This window comes from Myotis yumanensis, unplaced genomic scaffold (assembly GCF_028538775.1).
Source record: "Myotis yumanensis isolate MYYU_CA2020_CCGP unplaced genomic scaffold, mMyoYum1.0.hap1 SCAF_6, whole genome shotgun sequence".
Lineage (NCBI taxonomy): Eukaryota > Metazoa > Chordata > Mammalia > Chiroptera > Vespertilionidae > Myotis > Myotis yumanensis.
The window spans coordinates 71,687,075-71,712,502 of record NW_027223757.1 but is presented as its reverse complement, the minus strand read 5'-3'; the positions used below and the strand labels follow the sequence as shown (position 1 = coordinate 71,712,502).

Sequence of the window (25,428 nt, the reverse complement as noted above, 5' to 3'; positions counted from 1 at the left end):
ACACTGTCACTTCAGTCACGATAGTGAACATACTAGTATACACCACCCAAAAAGTTTCCTCATGTTCCTTGATAATCCCTCTAAGTACTCCTTTAGCAGCCTGAACAATACTTTCTAAATTTCACTTTTGAAGAAACTAAGGCTTATGTAGTTTGTTTCTCCTTTCTCAGAGATCACTGTGTTTTGTTGCCTGATTCTAATGCCCAGAAAACTGTTTTTCCGTGTATGTATCAGGTGTAGGTCTTCAGATGGGAGGATAAATTCAGTCCCTGTTACTCTTTAAGTGGAATCCTATGTAATCAAATTTAACGCTTTTTTCTCTTGTGGCATCTGGTATTTCTGTTCTACCACTCAGATAATTATTATTATTTTTAATCATCACCCAAGGAATGAGGATATATTTCCTCCCCTTGATTTTTAGAGTGAAAGGGGAGAGAGAGGAGAGAGAGAGAGAGAGAGAGAGAGAGAGAGAGAGAGACAGACATTGATTTGAGAGAGACACATTGATTGGTTGCCTCCCACATGTCCTGACCCAGGGCAGGGAATGAACCTGCAACCCAGTTATGTGCCCTTGACCAGGAATCGAACCTTTGACCCTCTGGCCAATGCTCCAACCATTGAGCAGCATTGGCCAGGGCTCAGATTATTTTTAAAGCATCACATTTTCTTCAATAACTTTGTTCCTTTGGTTTTCTGGAATTTATTTTGGAGTAAAATATGAAGTGTAGAGCCAGCATCCCTATCACCACCCATTCCACACAAACACTTGTAGCTCTCTAATTATTGTAACATCATTTATTGAGTAATATAGCTATTTGTCATATCCCAAATTCCAGTATGAATTTGGGTATATTTCTAGACTTTTTATTACTCAATTGCTGTATATTTGTGGGCTAGTTCCACACTGTTTTAATTTTTGTGGCCCTATAAAATATGTTGTTATATGTTGTTAAATAGAATTGTACATTGCTGTTCTTTTTAATTTATCAAAAAGTCTTTATTTAATTTTGTTTATTTTTCTATGGAAAACTTTGAAACATCTTGTCAATTACCAAAAAGTCTGGTTAGAATCATGCTAGATTCATATATTATCTTTGAAAGAACTGCTATCTGTAATATGCTGAGTCATTTTACCCAAATCATAGCAAGCCTTTTCAATTTGATTGTGTTCCTGTATGTTCTTTGGTGGTATTTTAAATCTTTTAATTTAGTCTTTACATATTTTTCTTAAGTTTATTCCTAGATGCTTATGGTTGAACTAGAGGCCTGGAGCACAAAAATTTGTGCACTCGGTGGGGTCCCTCAGCCCGGCCTGTGCCCTCTCACAGTCTGGGACCCCTCAGGAGATGTCCACATGCTGGCTTAGGCCCGCTCCCTGGGAGAGTGAGCCTAAGCTGGAAGTCAGACATCCCTCTGGCAGCCTAGGAGCCCTCAGGGGATGTCCACTTGCCAGCGGGGAGCAGGCCTAAGCTGCAGTCAGACATCCTTAGCACTGCTGAGGAGGCGGGAGAGGCTCCCACCACCACCGCTGTACTGGCAGCTGTCAGCCTGGCTTGTGGCTGAGCAGAGCTCCCCCTGTGGGAACACAATGACCACCAGGGGACAGCTCCTGCATTGAGCGTCTGCCCCCTGGTGGTCAGTGTGTGTCATAGTGACCAATCATTCCCAATCGTTCTGCTGTTAGGGTCAATTTGCATATTACCCTTTTATTATATAGGATAGAGGCCTGGTGCATGGGTGGGGGCTGGCTGGTTTGCCCTGAAGGGTGTCCCAGATCAGGGTGGGGGTCCCTGCTGGGTTGCTTGGCCAGCCTGGGTGAGGGGCTGATGGCTGTTTGCAGGCTGGCCACAGCCCCCAGCCACCCAAGCTCCCAGTGGAGGCTGGCTTGAAGCAGGTATCTGGGATTTATTCATCTTCTATAATTGAAACTTTGTTGCCTTGAGCAGAAGCTACAGCCGGCCAGGGCAGGTGGGAAGCTTGGCTGCCTCCATCGCTGGCGCAACCAAGCCTCCTGCTTGCTCCAGCTCCCTGGCTGCCGGCCACCATCTTGGTTGGGTTAATTTGCATATAGTCACTCTGATTGGTAACGGGCCTGGCTTGTGGTCATGGCTTGTGGGTGTAGCGGAGTTATGGTCAATTTGCATGTTTCTCTTTTATTAGATAAGATTACTTTTGAAATATGGCCTCTTCCTTCTATTAATTCTTCTAACTAGTTTTTGTATGAAGTAGTGATTTGGTTTATTATTGGGGTAAGCACTACATCCAAATCACCTTCTTCTTTGCCTACACTATAAAGGTTGTGCAAAGTAGATACTTGAGTTCACAGCCTCAATTGGAGGAATAAACATCAACCCATAGCAGCTCTCTGGTTGCCATGAGGGACAGGCCTAGAGAATGTCAGAAACCTAACAATGTCTACGGCCATACCACCCTGAACGTGCCCGATCTCGTCTGATCTCGGAAGCTAAGCAGGGTCGGGCCTGGTTAGTACTTGGACGGGAGAAACCTAACAATGCTTTACAGTCACTGAGCCAACACCATTAACCTCCCTCCCCATGCCTGACCTCAGAAATAACTTTCTATAGGACTTTGAATGACTATATATGATTGATGTGAGCATTTTTTCAGAAAACATATATTTAAAGATATTTTCAAAAAATATCATCTTCTAATCAGACTATACAATACAGAAATATTAAAATCAGAATTGTACTAACAACTGACATGCTCTTTATATATTATATCTTTTTCATAGATGGGGACGATTGGGGGAGGGGCTGACTGGGGGGAGGGGCCCCGGGAGGTTGGCTGGCCAGCCCCACCCTCAATCGGGCAGTTGGCCAGCACAGTGGGCATCATAGCCACTGGTCGTTCTGGTCGTTCTGGTGTTTCGGTCGCCATTTATATATATATATATATATATTTTTTTCATAGAATTAAGATTAGAGTATAGAAATGTATCCTTTATATCACAAAGTTAAACTTGAATGCATTAGTATCATTAGTAGGCAGATATTTGAGAACTACTTATAAAGAAAAGCCTGTCTTCATTAATAAAACTTCACCTTACTATTTTACTAAGCAAATATGTATTTTTGACCTTTGAATTATAAAGAAGCCTCAGTCATGAGGGCAGAAGGTATTGGACTCCTGGAAGAAAAGGCTGAATGTAGGGACCTCAGCTGTGTTAAAGCAATGAGGGCAGAGGAAGATGGTGGAGGTGTGGTGGGGGTGGAGTGGGGGTCAGGTCAAAGGGGAAAAACAGTTTATCTTTAGAGTTCATCATTGGCACATTGCAGTAACATTTTGTCAAGTGTTTGTGGTATCATTTGATTATTTTCACTTAAGGACTCAGAGTGATCATTCCAAAAACAGTACAGTAGTCAAAAACATGTGTGTGAGCGGTTATAGTGACAATTACATGTCATGATTGCATTTGAAATTGAAAAGGCCCTGAGGCTGTAAAATCCCTGACTTTTATAGGATGAGTTTTGGAAGTCTCTGGTTTATTAGGTCGGTTGCTTGTACCTCCAGAGCAGTAAAGCTCTCTGCCAGATAAAGCGTTGTGGATACCATTGCCCTTGCATTCCACACTTCATTTAAACGTGCTTTTATCTTCCAGTAAAACTTTGCCTTATAAAAACCAAATTGGATTCATCAAATAAGAAGTGTGGCTGCTCCATTGCATCTGTATCAGGGTTGTAGTGATAAGATATTTTAAATGTGATAAAATTATCTTTTCACAGATTCGTGGGTAGTAAAGCAATTACAATCAGATGCTTGGACAATGAAACTATCCTCACCAATTAAATAAAAGGGATTCCAGTTTATTGAAGGCAATAAGAAGAGGATTTGCTTTTTCTTTCCTCTCCATCCTCTTTAACATTTAGCTAACACTTTCCATTTGCATCTAACGCCTTGTACTTTCCTGGGATTTACATGTTACTGGTAATTTCCTCTCTCAGCCCGGGAGGAAGGTCGGTAATAGTCTTATCCCTATTTAAACAAGCTAGGAGTGTGACAGCATGTCACAAAATATTACTTTTATTTGGTCCCTGAAGCAGGGAGAGAGGGAGGCGGGCTGCCAGGGCTAAGTTTGAATGTAGAATGAGGATGATGGTGGGAGTGTGGCTGGGAAGCACAAGTGTGTGCTCTTAGGAACCTCAGTCCTTCACTTTACTTTCTTGGGAATTTCCTCCCTAGGATCTTAATCCTATACCCAGCTAGTTCTGCTCATGGGACTCTGACCTCAGTCAACCCCTCCTTCGTAATGAAGGATAGACTCTTTTTGGAGGTTAATATAGCACAAGTAAGGTTTCTGCCCTTCTCAAAACCTAACTAATAAGGAAACCTGTTCAAACTTCTGTGTACATAAAGATTCCTCCTAACTAATTTAGCTGCACACCTGCTTATTTCACTTTCTCCTTGCTATTTGTATCTTTTTCTCAGCATTTGATGCTCTCATGGTGTTGTGGAAACTGATAGCACTCCCTATGCACTCCCCACACTCTATGCTGCCCATGCCTGTCCTGGCAGCAAGCCTCCCAGTGAGGAAGCCACCATCACTGGCTTTTTGAGTCACAGCATGGAGCCTTGGATCAACTAGGCTTAGCAGACATTTCTTTTGGAGCTCTCACATCAAACATACTGATCTCCATATGAATTGATTAACTAAAGTCTCACTATCATTTTGCTGACCTTGTGCCCAGTGACTGTCAGCTGGTGCTAGGGAGACTATGAAGATACAGCATTTTTACCTCTCTTTACAAGCAGGTTTCTGTGGCAGGTCCAGCTATCAAATCACATCCCCTGACCAGTGGAGACACCCAGACTCGGTCATCACCTCGCATAAGTCTACCTTGATATTGAATTTTATCCTTATTTTTGTTTTTAATAGACAACTTTTATTTTTTATTTATTTATAGATTTTCAGAAGTGACCCTGAGGTTGGTATAGATGCCCCTTCCTTTTCCATGCCCCTACCTTCCCCAACCTGAGATCAGTTTAATAGTCCCAGTACTTAGTGAGGCCAAATAGATGGTATTTTTTTTTTTTTGACAAATTGCAGTTCTTTAACTCTATAAGAACAATGGGCCGGTTAACTTTCAAAATGTAATTTGTTATAGTACATATCTTTATACTAAACTGTCCCTGTCCTTTTCTCTGACCGTATCTCTCTTCCAATTGCCCTTCCACTATCCCATGCACTTACATCATTTTAAATCTTTCTCTTCTAGAGATTGGTTTTACCTTCTAATTACAGGTGCTTAGAAAACTAATATTTGGCATCTTTCTATTCTAGCATCAAATCTGTGCTTAAGAAACTGTATTTCAGACAATGGACTGCTTCATTCTTTGTCATCAATTTCCAGTTCATTTCACATACAGATATGTATCAAGTGCATATTCTGAGCCAGACACCGTGACAAACAAGAAAAGGCCACACCCTATTGTCATCAAGCTAGCTGATGAAAGATGAGTTGGGGAGCTTTGACTTCTATTCGCATTTAGTCAACTGTCCATTTATTAGGATTTTTGATGCATTATTCAGTTATAATTCATATCACTACTGTCTGTGCACACTTTGTACATTATAAAGCTGTATGCAAATATAAGTAATATATTATGTCAGTAATTCTAAAAATGACAAGAAGATGAAGAGGGCATTCATTGCAGCTGCTGCTGTTTGTTTTGTGTTCTCTTCTTGCTCCTCTCCACTTTCTTTTGATGTTGCACAAATTCAGGAAAAACTAAAATTTCTTTGACAGTGACTATGATAACTGTGACTATTGCTGCATTGCCTGAGTATGTGAGAGTGCTCATTTATGAAGTACTGGGATCTAAATTGGAAATATCCACAATTATACCCATATTATAATATTAAAAAATAAATACTGAGATGCCTTTAACTTCACGATTATAGTTAGATGATTCAGATAATTCTAGGTCTGTAAGTCTAGTTTCTTAGTGATTTTATTTTATTTTTTTAGAGAGAGAGAAGAAGGGAGAGGGTGAGGGAGAGAGAGACAGAGAGAAAGTGAGAGAGAAACATCAATGTGAGAGCAAGACATCCATCTACCACCTCCTACACTCCCTCTGCGGGGGGGATCAAGCCTGCAAGCCAGGCATGTATCCTGACCAGGAATCAAACCAGCAACTTTTTGGTTCGTGGGAGGACACCCAACCAACATAGCCACAGTGGCCAAGGCTAAACTTCTAGCTTATTAAAGAGAATGAGAGTCACTGGGGAGACCTCTTGGGAGACAGTTTGCCTAACTTGAAACAACACTTGAATATCCTGCAATAATTGAGAATGAATATATATTCCAGCAACTTAGTTCCAGTAAGCTTTTTTCTTAATTTTCTCATCATTAATAACATTTTCTTTTCTTTGTTAACAAATTTCTTCTTCAACCTGAAAAGCCCTTTTAACTAGCTACATGACTAGAGTTTATGCAAAAGTGCCTTTTTTTTTTATCCCTTTGATATAATGGGACAATAAGCTATAATCTAAGTAGGAAAGAGTTAAGGAAGTAAATCCTCCCAACCCCAGACCTGGGTGGTGCTCTGACTCAGTGCCTTCCTTGCAGTAGGTACTCGGTAGAAGAAGAGGAAAAATTTGTTTGCCATAGAGAAAGGTTTGTGGCTGTTGAGAAATAATTATTTTAATTACACTTTGCCTGGATTTATTTTCCCCACAGAGGGATAAAAACAATCCCTCCGCCTATGTGGTGATAGTCACAACCACAAACAGTGGAAAGAGGAAACCTTATGGTATCCTTTCAAATTCCCAGATGTTTATCTGCTAAAAGGTAACCCCAACAGCCCTAGCTGGTTTTACTCAGTGGATAGAATGCCGGCCTTCAGATTGAAGGGTCGCAAGTTCCATTCTGGTCAAAGTCACAGACCTTTCCTTCAGGAGGCAACCAATCTATGTGTCTCTCTCACATCAATGTTTCTCTCTCTCTTCCTCCCTTCTTTTCTCTCTAAAAGATCAATGGGGGAAAAAATAGCCCCAACAGTAAACCTACCATTGAAAGTGCTCCTTCTTTATATGGGCAAGGTATGTGTTTCCAAGAAGCATCTGCTGAAAAACAGAATAAGAAGCTGCACTAGAAACACATATTCAATGAGGAAACTGACAGTTTAACCTACTAACACTCTTTTTACATTCCTGGATCAGTCATTCTCGTCACAAGGCCTGAGGGACGGGGATCTTGGAAAATAAGTTGTGATGGTGGGAAATGATGGGGACTATTAAAAGTAGGGAGCACTGGTACTAGGTAGGATTTCTTATGGAGTATGGACTGCAGCAAGTTGTGAGAGCTAAAATCTCATCATTACATCATGCACGAAGATCTCTTCAAGTTGTCACATGGACACATAACAGGGCGATGGTCTGGTCGCCCAAGAGACCATCAGGGTGACATTTCCTTTTTCTTTCCCTATCACATTGGATTTAGAAAACATCCTAAATATTTCAAAATTGTCTTGGATGTAGGAGTTTGTCAAATTGGTCCTAGTCTTTTTTTTTTTAAATCATGTTTCGCTATGATAATCAGGAAAAAATAATTCATGTCCCTATTACCAGTTCCCCAGCCAAGCTCTAAGGAGAGTTCCAATTACAGAGAAAGGAAAAGAGGACCTCTTGTTGTGTTCCCATAGTAATGTCTTAGAGATCTACTTTAGCTTTTACCTCTTAGTAGTCACTTATCTCTGCACGGTTTGTTTTGACCACTATTTAATGAACCCCTTGAGAACACTGCAAAATAATATAGAATGTAGCACTATATATATATATGTGTGTGTGTGTGTGTGTGTGTGTGTGTGTGTGTGTGTGTATACATATATATATTGAGCCCTAGTATCATTGGAATGAATCATTGATTGATGGATGAATGGGTGGATGAATAAATAAAAAATGGATGGGAGGCAGGGTAGGGGGTGAGCATGAGGTTGAAAGATGATTCTGATACTAGTTATGAGCATACTTATTCTGGAAATTCATTAGTATTCTTCAACTCCCTGGTTATGGAGCTCTCAGAATGAGGAGAAAAGCATTTAACATCATTGTGCATTGCAGAGCAGGACCAGCAGCCCAGCAGATGACCTCCAAATAGGAAAGTGACATGTTTCTATTACCTTTCAATGCTCAGAATTTCCTACTTACATTTTTATGGACCTAAATTTCATAGTTACCACCACCCCATTATCTGCTCCCTGTAGATAAAACAGTCTAATGCAATAGAAAATGTAGCTTTTTATCTATTTTTTTAAGTGTTCTCCTTTAGAATATAAGGGTCATGAGGACAGGCACCTTGTTTGACTTAGTTTTTGCTATAACCTCTCTTCCAAAAATGGTGTGTGACACTTAATGGTTGCTCAATAAATGTTTCCTGGATGCTTAGGTGAGTGAATGTTTATGTTTTACCATATAACATTTAATTCATTTAATTTTACAATAGTTTGTTGTCACAACTTAATAGAATCATAGAATGCTTGAGACCCTGGGACTTAACTTAGTGAGTCTATTTAATTCATTCTTCAGATAAGGCAGCCATGGCCCAGAGACATTGCATTAATTATGCAAAATCATACCAATTTTTACAGTGCTTAGATGAGGCATCAGCACTCACATCTGTCAGACTATTTCTGACTGTCCACATTTCTTCCTGCTTTTCCTTACTTCACCATTGTACTGTCACTATAATCTTGTTTTCTTTAGTATAAGAAATCCCCATTTATTTATTTTTTAGTGTTCATAATTCTAAATAAAGGTGTTCTTTGACTCTGGTCAGTATTAATTCTACTGGATAATCCAAATTTGTGTCTCAAAGAACTAGAGGAAAGCTATTGCATATCAAACAATTGACACCAGAAGATGTATACCAGATTGACCCATGGTATAAACTCTTCCCTTGAACTTTCAAACAAACAGACAGCAATATTTGGGCCTTTTCTATTCAAACAGTTTACCACATGATGTTTTAAGTCATTTCTCCATTTCCTAGATTAGCTGGCCTATCACATGACTAATTCATCATCTTGTTTAACAATAATAAAGCCAATTTATAATTCCATTTATTTTGATGCATGTCAGAAAGATTTTAACCCAGAAACGGTGCTTGACACTTTAAGATATATTACTTCATTCATTTATTTATCCTTACCATTAGCCCCACTTTAAACAAGAGAAACCAAGGCTCCCAAAGATGATTTGCCCACAATCACATATTAAGAGCAAAATCACCATTTGAAGCCAGTGTGCTGTGTTTTTTTTTTACTGAACATGTGGTGGCCTCCCTTTCCTATGATCTCCCAGGCTTGTGGGGATGGTGGGTCGGGAGTGCAGACATCACTATTGAGTCCTGTGATAACATAAATAATCAAGCTGACTCAGTTGTTAATTCACCTGCCGTGATGATTATCAGAATAGATTTACAATCTGCTACTTTTCCTAACTTTCTTGCCAGGGGTAACAATGCTTCCAAAGATTTCCTAGTGTGACGATCTTAATTCACTACAAGATAAAGTGTTCATTTTTATTTCTTCTTATTAAATATAATGGTTTAATTTGTGGAATGATGATAGATTCATCTCTTCAGTGCCTTCCTGTTTAGTCTTTCAGGGTAGGACTTAAATTATAATGAGCATTAATGACATTCCAGGCTACAGCCAGACAAAAGGAATGGGGAGATGGGGTCTACCTAATCCACTAACATTTTCCTTGTAGATGGGGGTATCATCATGAGCATCAGATTTCTTTATTTTCTTCAAAGAGTACAATGGAGTTTTGCTTTAAAATCACAAACTTGGGATTTTGCATCAATGTTAGAAAGTCAGGCTCCAGAGGCAGCCTGACCTTGGTTAGCTCTCTGTGAACTTGAGCAAGTTGGCTTGGAGGAACCTCAATTTTCTCCTCTTCAAAATGGAAATAGCAACAACAACAACAATAATAATATATTTTATATGCTTAATGTCAAGATTAAATGAGTTCCTGCAGATACCAGTACTTGGCTCATGATAAGCACTAAAATATATTTTACTATTTGAACTTTACCTACCAAAGTCTGCTGACTTTCTTCTTTGCTCATATTATTTGAGAAATTGTAGGTGGATATCATTCAAAATCTAAAACATGAACAATTAGAACTAAAAACAAATGAAGAAACAAGCCACTGTGTTGTGTCCTCATATTTTGTCTACTCCCATTTCTACAGTCACATACACTCCCTCTGGGAGTCACTGAATCCCTAGATGCTATTGATTGATAATAGCCTACACACATCACCTATCAAAGAAAGAATCTGGAGAAACAGCCAAATTTTAGTAGATGTTTAGCTTTGCTGTTTTATCTTTACAAGCATTTATAATGTCAGTTGAGTAGGTTCAAAGTTGACTAATCCATAAAAGTCTATGGAAAGGACAGTTAGGGCTGTTCCAGGTACTATATTATAAAGAGTAACAGTCATTTTTTCCTCCAAATGTCACTTTTTATTTCTGTTAAGAGACAGAATCCTGAGTTGGATAAATTATGGTTCTGTCTAAAAATGGTATTTTCTTCCCGTAAGGAGTTGACTATAGACAAATGTTTATGTTCCTGTGTCCCCTAAACTAGCAGCAGAAACATCAAGTGTCAATGAAAATGAGGGGGAGAGTTTTAGGGGCTAAATATTTATGTCTTAAGAATGTGACCCAATTTATTGTTTGCTTCAAAATACACTAACGCCTCCCCTCTTTGAATGCCTTTCTGGAAGATTAGGACGTGATTACATTATAACACTACTGTAGTGTTTCATCTTGAACTCAATGGGCGTGTGTGTGGGGTTGAGGGAAGGATTAGCAAGTAATTAGCTAGAAAAATGAAGTGTGATGATCCAATAGTAAGAATGGTTTAACAACATTTTATTTAGGAGATGAAAAAATATGTTTAAAATGCTGTTGCATTCTAAACCATCCATACCCTAAACTACTTCTTTTAAGTATTTGTAGTTGATCAAGTGACAATTTAACTGATAAAGAAAGATGTATCCTTAGCCTTTTGCTAAGGCCAAATATGAATGATAAACTTACATATATTAAATATGTAAAGTCTCCTCTGTTATATTATTTTCTTTTGCTTGATCCTAACAACCCTGCTGAGAGTCAGATTAATGACAAGTCTGAAGCTCACAGGAGTCAAGTGTCTTGTAAAGTCCACTTAGCCCTTTGATTCCAGGCATAGAAGAGACCAGCTCCCTGCATTCTCAGATGGAGCTTTCTTCCCTGATGTCTCAGCGTAAGTGGAGAAAATGTTAAAACTTTTGCAAAAGATCTCTTTTGTTACGCAAGATCTGGCCCCACTAAAACTATCCATGTTCAGATGACTATTCTAATTCTCAGGGACAAGTTATTTGATTGAGTAGCTGTTTGTTTTTCTTTTTTTATGTATACAGTTATCAGGATGGAGATCACAACCAAAACTTAGTGTCAGTTGGGTCCGATTCAAAACAAGAGAAATGAGGATGTACATGCAGATGTGAAGCAATCAAGTATTTTCATCAGAAATAATTGGACTATTGGGATTTAAAAATACATAAAAATATAACTTGTCTATTTGGGTATTTGTAACTGTGGGGTTTTGTCTTAGACGTAGAAACAATAAAACTGGTCCTATACACATTTTAAACTGTGGTCTCTCCATAGGACTATGCACCTTGATGCATGAAAAAATGGATTCATTTCAGCCTTCTCATTGACTAGTGTGGCTGTTTGTATATATTGTGATAATTGATTTTGAAAGATAGCCATGCTTTCACCCAGATCACCAATTTCATTGTCTCAGCCATCAACTTATTTTGATGTTCTTTCTACAATGCTACCTATTATTAAAGTAATTACCTCTGAATATTTTATTGCAACAGTGCTTTATAACATTCCAATCTCTTAGAAACCACATTTATTTTGATATGTTAGACAGCTAGAGTATGTGGTTAGAATTAAATATTAAAAATACAAATTAAGAAGAATGTTAATTTATTTTGTTCTGAAAGCTTATTAACTGAAGAAGTCTCTTATTTTTATCTATTTTGAGTATCTAGTGTCAGCAATATCATGTTCATAGCACACCTCATTAAGTAAAGCAATTTAACAAAAATAACTGTATCCAAATGAATGCTAATAACTTATAAAAGTACAAATAAAATTGAATTTGTATGAAGAAGTGTTTGTCTATGTCTAGACACTAGGTAATCATTAATTTCCACATATTTTCTAGAAATAGAGAATTTTATTGTTTTTCCCAACCTTTGGATTTTCAAGAATACTATATAAGATTAAAGTTTTAAAATTAAGCAATAAATCCTAATTTTTCCTCAAACCATAATCTTTTCTAAGAAAATTTAGTGCTATTTTATTTTTAAATATTTTTATTGATTTTTAGGGAGAGAGGAAGGGAGAGGGAGAGAGAAAGAGAAACATCAATGTGAGAGCAGAACATTGACCAGCTGCCTCCTGCATACCTCCTACTGGGGATTGAGACCTCAATTGGGGCATGTGCCCTGACCAGGAATCAAACCAACAACTTTTTGGTTCATGGGACGATGTCCAACCAACTGAGCCACACTGGCCAGAACAGAAAATTTAGTGCTATTTTAAATCAATTTGCAATTTGTTTCCACGATTCTCATACTTTCATATCAAGTTGTTCTCTACATAGAGGTGAGTTTTTGAAATTAGGAAGTAATTTGAACCTTAGTAGAAAGTCACAAAAATAAATAATGATGTTTTTGTTTTTTTTATCCTCACTCAGGGACACTTTCATTGATTTTGAGAGAGAGATAGAGATCAGTTGCCTCCTGTACACTCTGACCAGGGCTGGTTGGAACTTTCAACCCACGCGTGTGCCCTGATGGGAATCCAACCTGGGATATCGGTGTATTGGAGGATACTCTTACCAGCTGAGCCACATTGGCCAGGGCAATGATGCTCTTTAAACAATTATAAAATGTTTGAAGGAAAACTCATCCTATACATGCGCATGAACCAATCAATCAACAAATATTGACTCTAGCATTTGTGAGAGACCATTTTGAACCCAGTAGCATCAGGGGCTGTACCTTTGGGAAACAGCTTTCTCTAACTTGGTGGTCATCTAGAAGATCTAGAATTCAGTCTACCATTACACATAGAATGAGGTGTTTTTTTCACCTGGCATATGTGGCCAGTTTTCAGGGAAGAAGATTGTTTTTAAAGGAATTTTGAAAATACTTTTTCTTGTGACTCTTTTTTGTTAAACAATTACTGGCCTTAATGTGGCTAAGCCTTTTGAGGTATATCTGCCACTCAGGAAGTTGCAGCCCTTTTAGTGAGCATCAGCTGACATCTATGTAACTGACCCTAGGTTGTTTTCCCACATGTATAGCTAGCTCTTTCTCTAATGCCTTAACTATCCTATATAATAAAAGCCTAATATGCAAATTGTTTGACTGGGAGTTCGACTGCCTACTATGACGTACACTAAACACTAGGAGGTGGCGCAGAACATGGTGAGTGTCAGCGACATGGCACTGGCAGTGGGTGGCAGTGGAGGTGCTGCTGGCCCAGATGGGCCCCAATAAGAGTGGGACCACAGCAGGATGGTGGAGCAGGTGAGCGGGCGGCACCAGGCCAAGACGGGTGCAAGCGGGGGCCCTGATCGCCCCGCTGATTACCCTGCAGACGGCAACCGGCCGTCCCCACCCCCTGATGCCACCACTGCTCAGCTCCCAGCCTTTGAGGGAGCCAGGCAGGGAGCCTGGCCCCAATCGATTGCCCCGAAGGCGGGATGGTGGAGCAGGTGAGGGGGCGGCACCAGGCCTCGGCAGGGTGCCAGGCGGGGTTGCAGGGCTGCGAGGCTAGGGGTGCAAACTGGGGCCCGATCCCCACTGGCCACTCCAAGGGACCCCACCCATGCACAAAATTGTGCACTGGGCTTCTAGTGTGTGTGTGTGTGTGTGTGTGTGTGTGTGTGTGTATATGTATATATGGCTTATTATTTATTTCTCCAACTGGAATGTAAGCTTTATGAAGGCAGAAGGTGTTTTTTTTTCCTGTTTTGTTTTCTGCTATTTCATTTTCTACGGCACATTGAACAAGACATTGTCTGTTCTTAAGGAACTCAGTCATTTGGTTTACAATGTTTCAGAGCAAGTGAGCATTAGTGATGCTTACCTCATCACTTTTGCATTTGTTGAACAAGAATGAAGTATTTAAGTCACTGCTCTGTCAATTTTGGATTTACATATTTTTATCACATTTTCTCTAGGGATTGTTTGATATGCTTGTAAAAGATACATATTTTAGACATCTGGTTATCAGAGAAGATGCAGGAAGAATTGTTTCTATTCGAGTTAATGTTAGCTTCAGGCTAAGCATTGATTTCTTTAGACAAATAAGTTGCATGTGTTTTAGTTGCTTTCTGATGTGTATTCTCTTGCAAAGGACTCATACCCCAACTGAAGCCCTTGTTGAATAACTATGAACACTGACCTTTCACTTTGTGGCCAAAGTCACCTCTCTAGTCCTTTTTTCTCTTTCTCTCCAGCTTGTTTTGACATTTTAACTGTCTGCCAGAGATTCCGCCTGAAAGGACCTAGAGTTACTTCGAACGCATTCTGTTGTGTAACAAAGAATTTGGCTGAATCCGTGTCTCTGGTTTTCAGGAGAGATCCTGTACATCCTTGAATTTCCCAAGTGATAGGATGTGTTATTTATGGTGGGCTCTTGGGCCACACCTGAATTTATGCTAATGAGATTACTCATGGAGTGCCTCTAGATAGTTTTTGCTCACAAGAGGGGTCAGAATGGAGACTGGCCATGGCAGAGAGACCAATCATGTGTTAAAGGTTTGGTACTTTCAGTCCTGTGATATCAGCCTGACTTTTGAGGAGGAAGGGGGCTGGAGACTGAGTTTAATTTCATAGCAAATAATTGAAAAAACATCATACCTCTGTAATGAAACTCCAATAAAACTTTTGCACAGTGATGCTTAATGAGCTTGCTGGCTGGTGATACACACTGATATGCTGAAAGGGTGATACACCCTGAGCACACAGAAGTTTCATGTTTGGAAGGCTTCCAGATCTTTCCCTGTATATGCTTCTTCATTTGGCTGGTCCTGATTTTTATCCTCTATAATAAAACTTAGTGCCTTACTGAATTCTGTGAATGATTCTGGCAAATTATAAAACTGAGGAAACTCTCAAATTTGTAGCCAGTTGGTCCCAAGTGTGGGTGATCTGGGAACACTAGAGTTTGAGGCTAGAGAAGTGAGGGCAGTCTTGTGGGGGACTGTGCCCTTAACCCATGAAGTTTGACTGAATGTGGGCTGGTAGCATTAGAACTGCATTGCACATTTTTTAAATCCTAAAGCAAAACATAATTCCCCGTAACAGCCAACCAACTTACCTGCTGAACTTTCTATTTCTCTTTCCACATTCTCAACCATTCAGTCCAATTTCTTTTTCCTTCATAACAGCTTTCACATGCATCTCCTTCAGTTCAGTACAACTTAAACTGGTCTATTTTCATTGCAATCTATACCATTTTGTTCAGTCAAATTTATCTCCTTTACCCTACCCTCAAGCTCAAACACCTTTTTCAGAGATGTCTTTTTAGTGCCTAGTACACCTCTCAAATAGCAGACACTCATTTATTTGTTGTTGGTCCCTACATATCTCTTCAACTCTGTCTTCTCTTACTTCCATAAATTAATCCTCTCTTTCAACCCAATTAATTTACTAATTACTTTGCTCCCAAACAATATGGGTCCATCTCCATTCCATTGAACAAACTGTGTATCTGAAATGCTCATTTCGCCCTCAACTGTCTCAGTTCCACCTCCATGAGCCTTCTTGGGCTTCTCCATTCCTCAGGGATTGCTCTCACCTCCGAATTCTCTTAACATATGTTGCATGCCTTATCCTTCCTGGTTCTTTGGAAAACTATCCCAAGGTGTTTTGAAAACAGGCCAATGTGATCATTTTTTTTTCTGTGAGCTCAAGGACTAACATGCAAACCATGCATAAACTTTTCAGTTTTTACATAGATTTTCTTTTATTCTGTCTAATCATCACAGGCAACCAAGTCTGATCTGTATACACAATGAAGATGAGGAAAATAACTTCCTAATTCAGAAGTGGTTCTAATCAACCCAATAACTTAATGTCTTTGAAGTTTCAGAGGTAATATTTTCCTTACTGTCCTGCTATTAGCCAGAATTACAGAGAAACTAATATTCATTTGTTTTTCTTTGACAAGACAGGCGTGATTTTTTTTCATATACTTATTCTAATCTAAACTTTTCTCACCTGCATTTCTAAAGTCAGTAAGGCTCACACTTCCCACCATGGAATCAAGCAGAAAATGAACCAATAATCATAATACAGCAGCCCTCACTGTTTCCAAACAGGGAAGAAACCATGCCTCAAACATTATTTAAGCAACACAGCATTTTTAGGCAGATTTGCAATCCTTAATTTGGCATATACTAGTATCCTTACACTACCTGCATACCCACATGCAATGAAGACTAAATATTGGAATTCTTTAAGTTTCTTATTTTGTGGCAAAGAGAAGAAAAACAAGATTCCAGTCTGACTAATCAAGATGGATACACAATTCAGCACTCATTTAGGAGATATGCCTTGGGAAGAAATGTCTGTGTTGTGAGAAAGCACAACCTTTTAAAAAATGAAATTGTGAAAGTGACTAAAGGGAGTTCACTAAACCTTTGGGCAAGTGAGTTCTGGGGCATTTGGTCTACATTTGTTTTAAAGAAGTTTATATGTTCCGAAAGTGACTGATCCATAATAATACTGGGATGTTATAAAGCTGGATTTCAAAGTCCAGCACATCTAGTTTGTGAATAAAGATGAATGTGTTTGAAAATAAAGATAAAGGGATTTGTGAAAACTTACTTCTCTGGGAAGTCTTATCTAATAAATTTCAAATTGCCTTGTAAGATCCCACATTATTTTTACTTACTGCCAGTGGAAATACATTTTTACACATCTTGCCTTGTCAAATATAATCTTGTAGTGTTTTCATATCCCTACACCTCAGTTAATGGTTTCTCTCAAATAGTACTTTCCACCATTTGTAGGTTTGCAGGTCAATACATATTTAAAAACAGTAGGAACTCCTATCAACTCAAAGGGATAACAAAACTATGTACTTCTGTAATGGTATAATGGTCTATAACGTGAGATGGTGACTGAGAAGTTGTTATTTTTTACTGTCATATTCCTGCCTCTTGAATGAGTTGTTAAGCATTATGTTTAGCTTACAAGAAATCAGAGTAGTAGAAAGAAATGTAGACATGTACATATTTTAAACACTTGTTTATTTTCAAATTTTATAGATGTATGACAGGGTCTGGTTACTGAAGATCATACTTGGACCACAGTTGATATCAGGAATGAAAGGTAGGGCTAAAACAGAGGTGAATGATTGCTTTCTGATGAAGACCCTCAGCTCCAACTACTGGAGGTTCCAATGTCTTCCATGGTGAACAGGATTGTCTTTGGAGGAAAGGACCTGAAACCAAACCAGAGGGACATGACTGAGAAATGCTTCTTAGGAAATTTCTCACATGCAGTAAAAGGTTGTATTATAACAACAGTGTGGTGCATGCTTGCAGAGCAGAGTAAATTCTGAAATGATGCCTAAAATGAAGAAGTGTTAGAATAGGTATTAATGAAATGAGTTTTCTGTCTTAGGGATCCTCAGATATTGGACCAGAGAAGAGAGTGGCCAGGGCACGGTGGTAAGAGAGGCAAGCAGGGAACAGATCTAATTATGTCATCCAGAGGGAAGATCAGGGGCTCTGTGTATAGAGGACATAAACAGTCCCAGATAACAATATCCTGGAGTTTGGTACATGGTCCTGGCAACTGATTTGAGTGCTGAATCCATATGTCAGACTTTCAGAATTCTGCATATACTGCCTATTTGTCTCTTGATTCTGTGGCTTTTTAGGCTCCTCCGTAAGAAGCAGTATTGCTTTAGAAACAAATTATTTTCAGCTTCATATTGGGAGCTCCAAGTCACATCTCTTCCTTTTTTTTATGACCATCTTACTATTTCCAAAGAAGTTAACTTTGATGCAAGTTTAGAAAGTTGAAGAAAGATGAATAGAACATATTTCTGCTCACAAGAAACCTACATCCTAATGAAGGGATACCGACAAATAAGCAAAAAAATGACAATACAGTTTGTTCCATTCTCTGTTGTATTTGCTGAAGGTACTTTAGGAGGGGAGGTGTACCTCACCCACATCAGGGACAGAAAGCACTTTCAAAAAGTAGTGACTGAGACAAGTTTAAATATCAAATATATATGCTTGTGACTTTATGTACAGGACTATCTGTTGAAATGTGACAAGTCATAAACCAGAGGCATTCAAAGATGAGTTTGTATTGGGCCCTGAAATGAATATCAAACTGGGGAATTTTATTTGATAGAAATGGGGAATCATTTGAGATGTTAAACTGGAAGCAATAATATGGCAGAAATGTTTCTAAGGCTCTCTGTCAGTAGGGCAATTAGGTGAAAGGAAGACTGAAGGCAGGGAAGTGAGCTAATAATTTGTTTTTATCAACAACTTAAGTGTGAAGCAATGAAGACCTAGGATGCTGGTCATGGGGAAGAGCACACGTTGTCAGAATGTGTGTATGAGTTCCAAGTTTTTCTCAAATGTTTTCTGCTCAGGGATGACCATTTGATTGAAACTAGAGGAGAGAAGAAAGCCATGAATCAATCAACAGGAGCACCCAAATGATAACTTGTTCAGGACTATGAAACTCTCTGGAGATGTAAACAGAGGATTTGAAAAAGAGAAGAAGGTGAAGCTGGTTCCAGGATGAAGGTATTAATGCCCACTTACACGCTTATCTATTCCTTTAACGTTGCTGCCCTTGTTATTTTTCAGCATTATGAAAATGTTCTAAAATAAAACAAGAATGACTATGTTTGTGAAAAGATTGGCACCAAATAATGCATGGCCAGTATAAATGTGTGAGTGAAAACAAATTTTAACATACCTAATAATTGGTAAATGTTATTTTAATACCAAGTGGTTTTTGGAAAAGAGTGGGTTATTTTGCACTGGGGTTAGTCCTCATATGAGATGATAACTAAGCCAACTTAAAGTAGTTTATCATGATAAATGGAAAAAAGGAGAGAGAAAATATTTAACGAACACTTATAATATTCCAGACATTGTGCTGGGCACTTTACTAGAACAAAAATATATCTTGCATTTGAGTGTGTATTGTATGTTATTGTTTTAATTGAGAAAGACTCATCCTAACAAGGTGATAGCAAGACAATTTTGAAAAATAGTTTAGAATCAAAAAGTAAATGTTCAGATCAATTTAAAAACATTTAAGCAATCATTTGTGAACGGCATACTCTTGATTATATCTACTCTCTACCTTTATTTGTTTGCAGTAATAATTGTTGGTGGCTATGATTTAGGTTCAGTTTCTATGAGGATGGCAAATTTTGATCTTCCCGTTCATAGAAGCTACTTTCTGACAGGGTCATTTTTCTCAGAGATGGATCACCTCAAATTCATCACTGCCACAAGAAAATTAACAAGTCAGTATCTTACGAGTCTCAGTTTGCAATAACCATCTCCAAATATGCAGGGCAGCGTGCACTTGCCCAAATGTAAATGAAAATAATATTCTCCTTCTTTAAGCATTCTAATTTATCTGATTTATCTTTTCTGAAGTATTCATGATTTGAGGTAAAAAAAAAAAATGAACTGAGTAAAAGCCTACTTAGAACAAAATAAATTGCCCTTCGATATCCAATGCAGCAACCTAGTATTTGCAAAAAACAGAACTTCACAAAAGCTTAATATAGTCAGAATTTGACAAAGTGTGACCCATTTACTGAAGCAGAAAATGCACCACAGGTTTTTCAGTGTTTCTTTCTTCTTTTTTTCTTCCAAAAGCCAATAAATCATATTTACCAGCCACAGAAAATAAATGCTTCTCGACTTATTTAGGGGAAAATCGGGAGAGAAACAGAGTGGGGAAAATACAAGAATTTTGACTAGGAAAGATACTCCCCAAACAAAATGCGGTAGGTTTTAAAAGCGTTCTTAGGAATGTCAAAATATGGAAAATACCTGATGAATTTATGTAAATGAAACTTGTAGTTACTGAAGATCCCTTCAAGCCTTTTACTACTGTGAGAATATTGAACAGTTTATGGAAGCCACGTGTTCACATTGCCATTTTGCATAGGAAACTGCTAAGGTTTTTGTTAGGATTTTTAATATGCTGGAAAAAGGAAACAAACATCATTACAAGACAAAACCTTTACTACTCTGACTTACATATTCTCCTAAGTGCTCATCTCTATGGTAGTACTTTTTACATTTTCTGCATGTACCAGGTTAATTGTCTTTCTTCTCCTACCAGCCGTGGGCAAACTACGGCCCGATCCGGCCCGTTTGAAATGAATAAACAAAACAAAACAAAAAAGACCGTACCCTTTTATGTAATGATGTTGACTTTGAATTTATATTAGTTCACACAAACACTCCATCCATGCTTTTGTTCCGGCCCTCCGGTCCAGTTTAAGAACCCATTGTGGCCCTCGAGTCAAAAAGTTTGCCCACCCCTGTTAGACTGTCAACACCTGAAGAAAGAGGATCCTCATCTTACACACCCCCATGTGCCCAGTCCCTTGTACAACACAGAACACATAACATGTTATCAACAAAGGCTTACCAAATATTGGACTGAGGAAACAAACCCTGAGCCCAGGGACAGTTCTTTATAAAAAGAGTATATTAATTTATAGATCGAGATACTCATATTACATAAAAGAAAACTCATTTATAGCACTTAACAGTTCTATAAATTATCAAAAGCCATTTAATTGTAATTAATATTACTTAAACATTTCCAATGGCGAATATTATGTTGATAAGGTGGGAGAATGACTGAGAGGTTTTACTTCTCAACCACAACAACATTTTTAGATTTTTTGATAGTTTAGATTTGTTTAGATTCATGCTTTAAGCCGCAGTCAGAAGTGGGGCTAAAATTTAGTTTTGTGACAATCCAGGTGTTTTGTCTTTTTATTTAGCTCAATATACATTTTAAATTATATAGAAAGATGAAAAGGGCTTTTAAATGCAGTCTTTTTATTAATTGACAGTCACTCCCAATGGCCTGATGGAACAGATCAGATGTGGCTAGATTGAGGGCATCCATAATGCTGCAGATCAAATTAAGGGAAAAAAAATTGGAAATAGCTTTTGGGACCCTTGAAAACCACTTCTAGTCTAAAGCCACAAGGGCAGAAAGAATCAATAATCGTGGCCATTTGGTTCATTCATTTCTTTTCATAAACACACTCTCACTCACTAAAAACATTCTTGCAGGCCAGGAAGGATTTTAATTTTCTGGTGATTGACAGAAATAGAGCCTTTGCTAAAACCTGGAGGGGTGGCACTGCTCCCTACCTTTTTCCCTCCCCCTCATCTTTAGCACTCGGTGCTGTTTAACTCAGAAAATATGTCATATCGGTACAGACTGACAGGCAGTTGATTGGCAACTATTAGCAAACTTCTCCCCATGATTCTTAATGCAACTTATTTCAGGAAAACATCCCAAAAGTGTGGATTTGTTTCAAATATGTAAAATCTGATAAGTGTAGGAATAACAACCTCAAGAAAAAAATGGGCACTGAGCCGGTTTTGTCATTTTATTAATATTCAGTAGGACATTTCCATTTCTGTAGTCACTGCCCTAGTTCAAGTAAGCATTAATTTGTATCTCATAAAGTGCTATTAATACAGAGGATACTTAGAAACTGCTTTTGATAAATGAGCAACATCTGGATTACTGCAGCAGCCTCTTACCTTGTTTCACTTATTCAAGTTTCTTCCAATTATCATCTATTTTATATCTAGCTGACAGGAATAAAAAAAAAAAACCACACACACAAAAAAAACCTCTCTTGAATTTCCACCAATACTTAATTCCCTGATTATGAAACTAGAGTTTGCTTATTTAACAAAATCAGGATTTTTGTGCCTGAGATTAAATTTTTCCAATGGTTTCCCTAGGTGTGCATTTCTTTCTATTCAGTTAGTCTCTTATTGCTTCCCTGCTTCTATGTTTTTCAAAGAGTGCATTTTAATTGTTTGGTGTCTACCAACATTTTAAATTTTTTTGGTGTCATAATCTAAAAAATGGAAGCTTAGGAGTTTCTAAAATAAGTATACTAACCTGTTGGCAAACAAAGGATAGAAAGTCTCTGTGATTTCAGAAAATGCTCCTTTCTTAGATCTACTAGTAAGTCAGAGGTGATTTGGGCAAGAATGGAAGATGTGGGGGTGAAGGGGAAGTGATGACATTCTATTTGACAGTTGCTTCTTCTTCTCCCTATTTTTATTTTTAAAATCTTTTTTTAAAATTTATTTTTGACAGTATTACAGATGTCCCCCATTCCTCCCTCCCCTGGTCCCCCTCTACCTAGCTCCCACCCTACCCCAGGCCATTCTGTTCATGAGAGGTTTTAATGTACAAAGGGATAGAAAATCTTTTCAGAGAAAATGAACAGTGTAGTTACAATCAAGAGTAAATTTACTAAGCATACATTTGAACCCTTTAGAATACTTGAATACTTTTCTTGAAGGACATTATTTAAACTCTTAGATTCCTAGTTTCTATGTCAATGGAGAGTTGTTTTTGAGAATGATATTATCTTTGTTTTCACAACTCTGCAACATCAGTTATAACTTTCCACTTCATGGAGTCCCAGAGAATCTGGGCACATCTGCCCATCAGCTCTGTTATAAAGTGTCAACTGTATTATGAGAAAACAATTTCAACAACAATTTATGAGATCAAACATAGAAGCAAGTTATAGACTTCTTCACTAGTTTTTCTTCTCTCATCCCATGTTGGGAAATACATCTCTCACAAATATATTCTCCAATTTCTGCCAAATTATGTCCTTAACTGAGTCCCAGACCTAAAATAAACTTTCTTATTTGCATAAATCATTCTGCCCAGAACTGCCATATTAACATTTCCAAAATGATGCTTTATTCATTTCACTTCTATGTGCAAATGGCCTCCCTACAAAATGAAAACCATCTCTCTTTATTTTATATCCAAGGACCTCCATAATTTAATTGCTTTTTTACTTTATCAGTTTTTCTCTACTAACCACCCAGTGCTACATGACTCTGGAACATAATTCATACTTATCCACTTGGCTTCCCATCATCAGTTTAGCCACTTTATCATTATCTTCTCTAGTCCTGAATTTCTCTCTTCTTTTCAACCTATTCATATCAGCCACCCTTTCTTCCATGGACTTTACTTGGTTTCTCCAACTAGAAGTTATATTCATTAGCAAAATATACCTAGGACTTTCCATCTAATATAGTGGTTGAAAATTGCAAGTGATTTTTAACTCAGTTCTTGGCAATAGCTGGAGATATCTTGGGTTGTCACAACTGGAAGGTGTTATTGGTGTCCAGTGGGTAGAGGCCAGGGATGCTTCAAGACATCTCACAATATACAAGCTTGGTCTCCACCACGGAGAATGACCTGATTCAAAATGGCAGCTGAAAAACCCTAACAATGCAACTTGACAGCTCTATTTCAATCCTGCCTATAATGTTACTCATCTGTACTGGAAGACAAGCCTGTGGAAACCAGGACCATATTTTATGCACAATGTTATTTCCTCAAAAGTCTTGCACAATCTCTGGTATATGTGGACACTCAAAAATATCTTAAAATCTATATGATATGGAATACATTGATCATCTTTTATTAAAGAACTACAGGCCCGGTGCACAAAAATTTGTGCACTCGGGGGGGTCCCTCAGCCCGGCCTGTGCTCTCTCGCAGTCTGGGACCCCTCGGAGGATGTCCACCTGCTGGCTTAGGCCCGCTCCCTGGGGGATCGGGCCCATGCTGGCAGTCAGACATCCCTCTGGCAGCCCGGCAGCCCTTGGGGGATGTCCACTTACCAGCAGGGAGCAGACTTAAGCTGCAGTCAGACATCCTTAGTGCTGCTGAGGAGGTGGGAGAGGCTCCCGCCACCACTGCTGTGCTGGCAGCCATCAGCCTGGCTTGTGGCTGAGCAGAACTCCCCCTGTGGGAGCACACTGACCACCAGGGGACAGCTCCTGCATTGAGCATCTGCCCCCTGGTGGTCAATGTGTGTCATAGTGACCAGTCATTCCTAGTCTTTCTGCTGTTAGGGTCAGTTTGCATATTACCTTTTTACTATATAGGATAGAGGCCTGGTGCACGGGTGGGGGCCGGCTGGTTTGCCCTGAAGGGTGTCCCGAATCAGGGTGGGGTCCCACTGGGGTGCCTGGACAGCCTGGGTGAGGGGCTGATGGCTGTTTGCAGCTGGCCACACCCCCTTCAGGGTGAGGGTCCCCACTGGGGTGCCTGGCCAGTCTGGGTGAGGGGCTGATGGCTGTTTTCAGGCTGGTCACACCCCCTTCAGGGTGGGGGTCCCCACTGGGGTGACTGGCCATCCTGGGTGAGGGGCTGATGGCTGTTTTCAGGCTGGTCACACCCCTTTCAGGGTGGGGTTCCCCACTGGGATGCCTGGCCAGCCTGAGTGCGGCCCCCGCCCCAGTGGGTACCCTCACCCCATGGAGGTTTGGCCAGTCTGGGTGAGGGGCTGAGGGCCGTTTTCAGGCTGGCCAAGCTCCCCGCGACGGAAGCTCCCAGCCTCTCCTTTTTTTCTTTTTTTTTTTTTATTCTGGGATTTATTTACCTTCTATAATTGAAACTTTGTTGCCTTTTGCGGAGGCTACAGCCGGCCGCGGGATGCTTGGCTTCCTCCATCACTGGAGCAACCAAACCTCCTGCTCGCTCCAGCTTCATGGCTGCCGGCCGCCATCTTGGTTGGGTTAATTTGCATATGGTCACTCTGATTGGCTGGTGGGTGTGGCTCAAGGTGTAGCAAAGGTACGGTCAATTTGCATGTTTGTCTTTTATTAGTGTAGATAACATGCAAGAAGAAAATACTTACCAACCAAGTTCAATGTATACATTTTTGAAGGCTTGGATAATTCAGTTGTCATTTGAGGATCTTTTAATGATGAAAGTCAATTAACATTATGCTGGTAAAGAGAAAATGTATGGGTCAATATATGTTTATTGTTGATAGGCCAAAAGAAAAAAAAAGACAACACTCAAACTCAAACATATTACAAACTTCACTATATTTCCATAGTAGATGAAAAATGTAGAGCTTGAGGTTTGCAGGGCTAGTACATCTATCTTTAATAGCATCATCATCTACTTCTCCTATGGTAGAGTTGTTGTTGTTTTATACTATGCCACAAACAATTAATCTTTGCTTTATGAAGACCTCTCAGCTGCTAGGTAGTGTGTGTTGGTT

General features: G+C 39.1%; 1 protein-coding gene across 3 annotated transcripts in view; it reads right to left on the bottom strand.

The window, feature by feature from the left end:
• Positions 1 to 17,391: 17,391 nt before the first annotated feature.
• Positions 17,392 to 25,428, bottom strand: part of KHDRBS2 (KH RNA binding domain containing, signal transduction associated 2) — a 564,684-nt gene continuing 556,647 nt past the window's right edge. For 2 of the 3 annotated variants that reach the window (XR_011471859.1, XR_011471861.1), the window contains 2 exons: positions 25,057 to 25,147; positions 17,392 to 17,556 (listed from right to left, as the gene is read on the bottom strand). The gene's annotated coding sequence lies outside the window, so the exon portion shown is untranslated. Of the gene's footprint in view, positions 17,557 to 20,158; positions 20,313 to 25,056; positions 25,148 to 25,428 lie in introns of all 3 variants that reach the window. The other variant, XR_011471860.1, reaches the window with a different exon arrangement.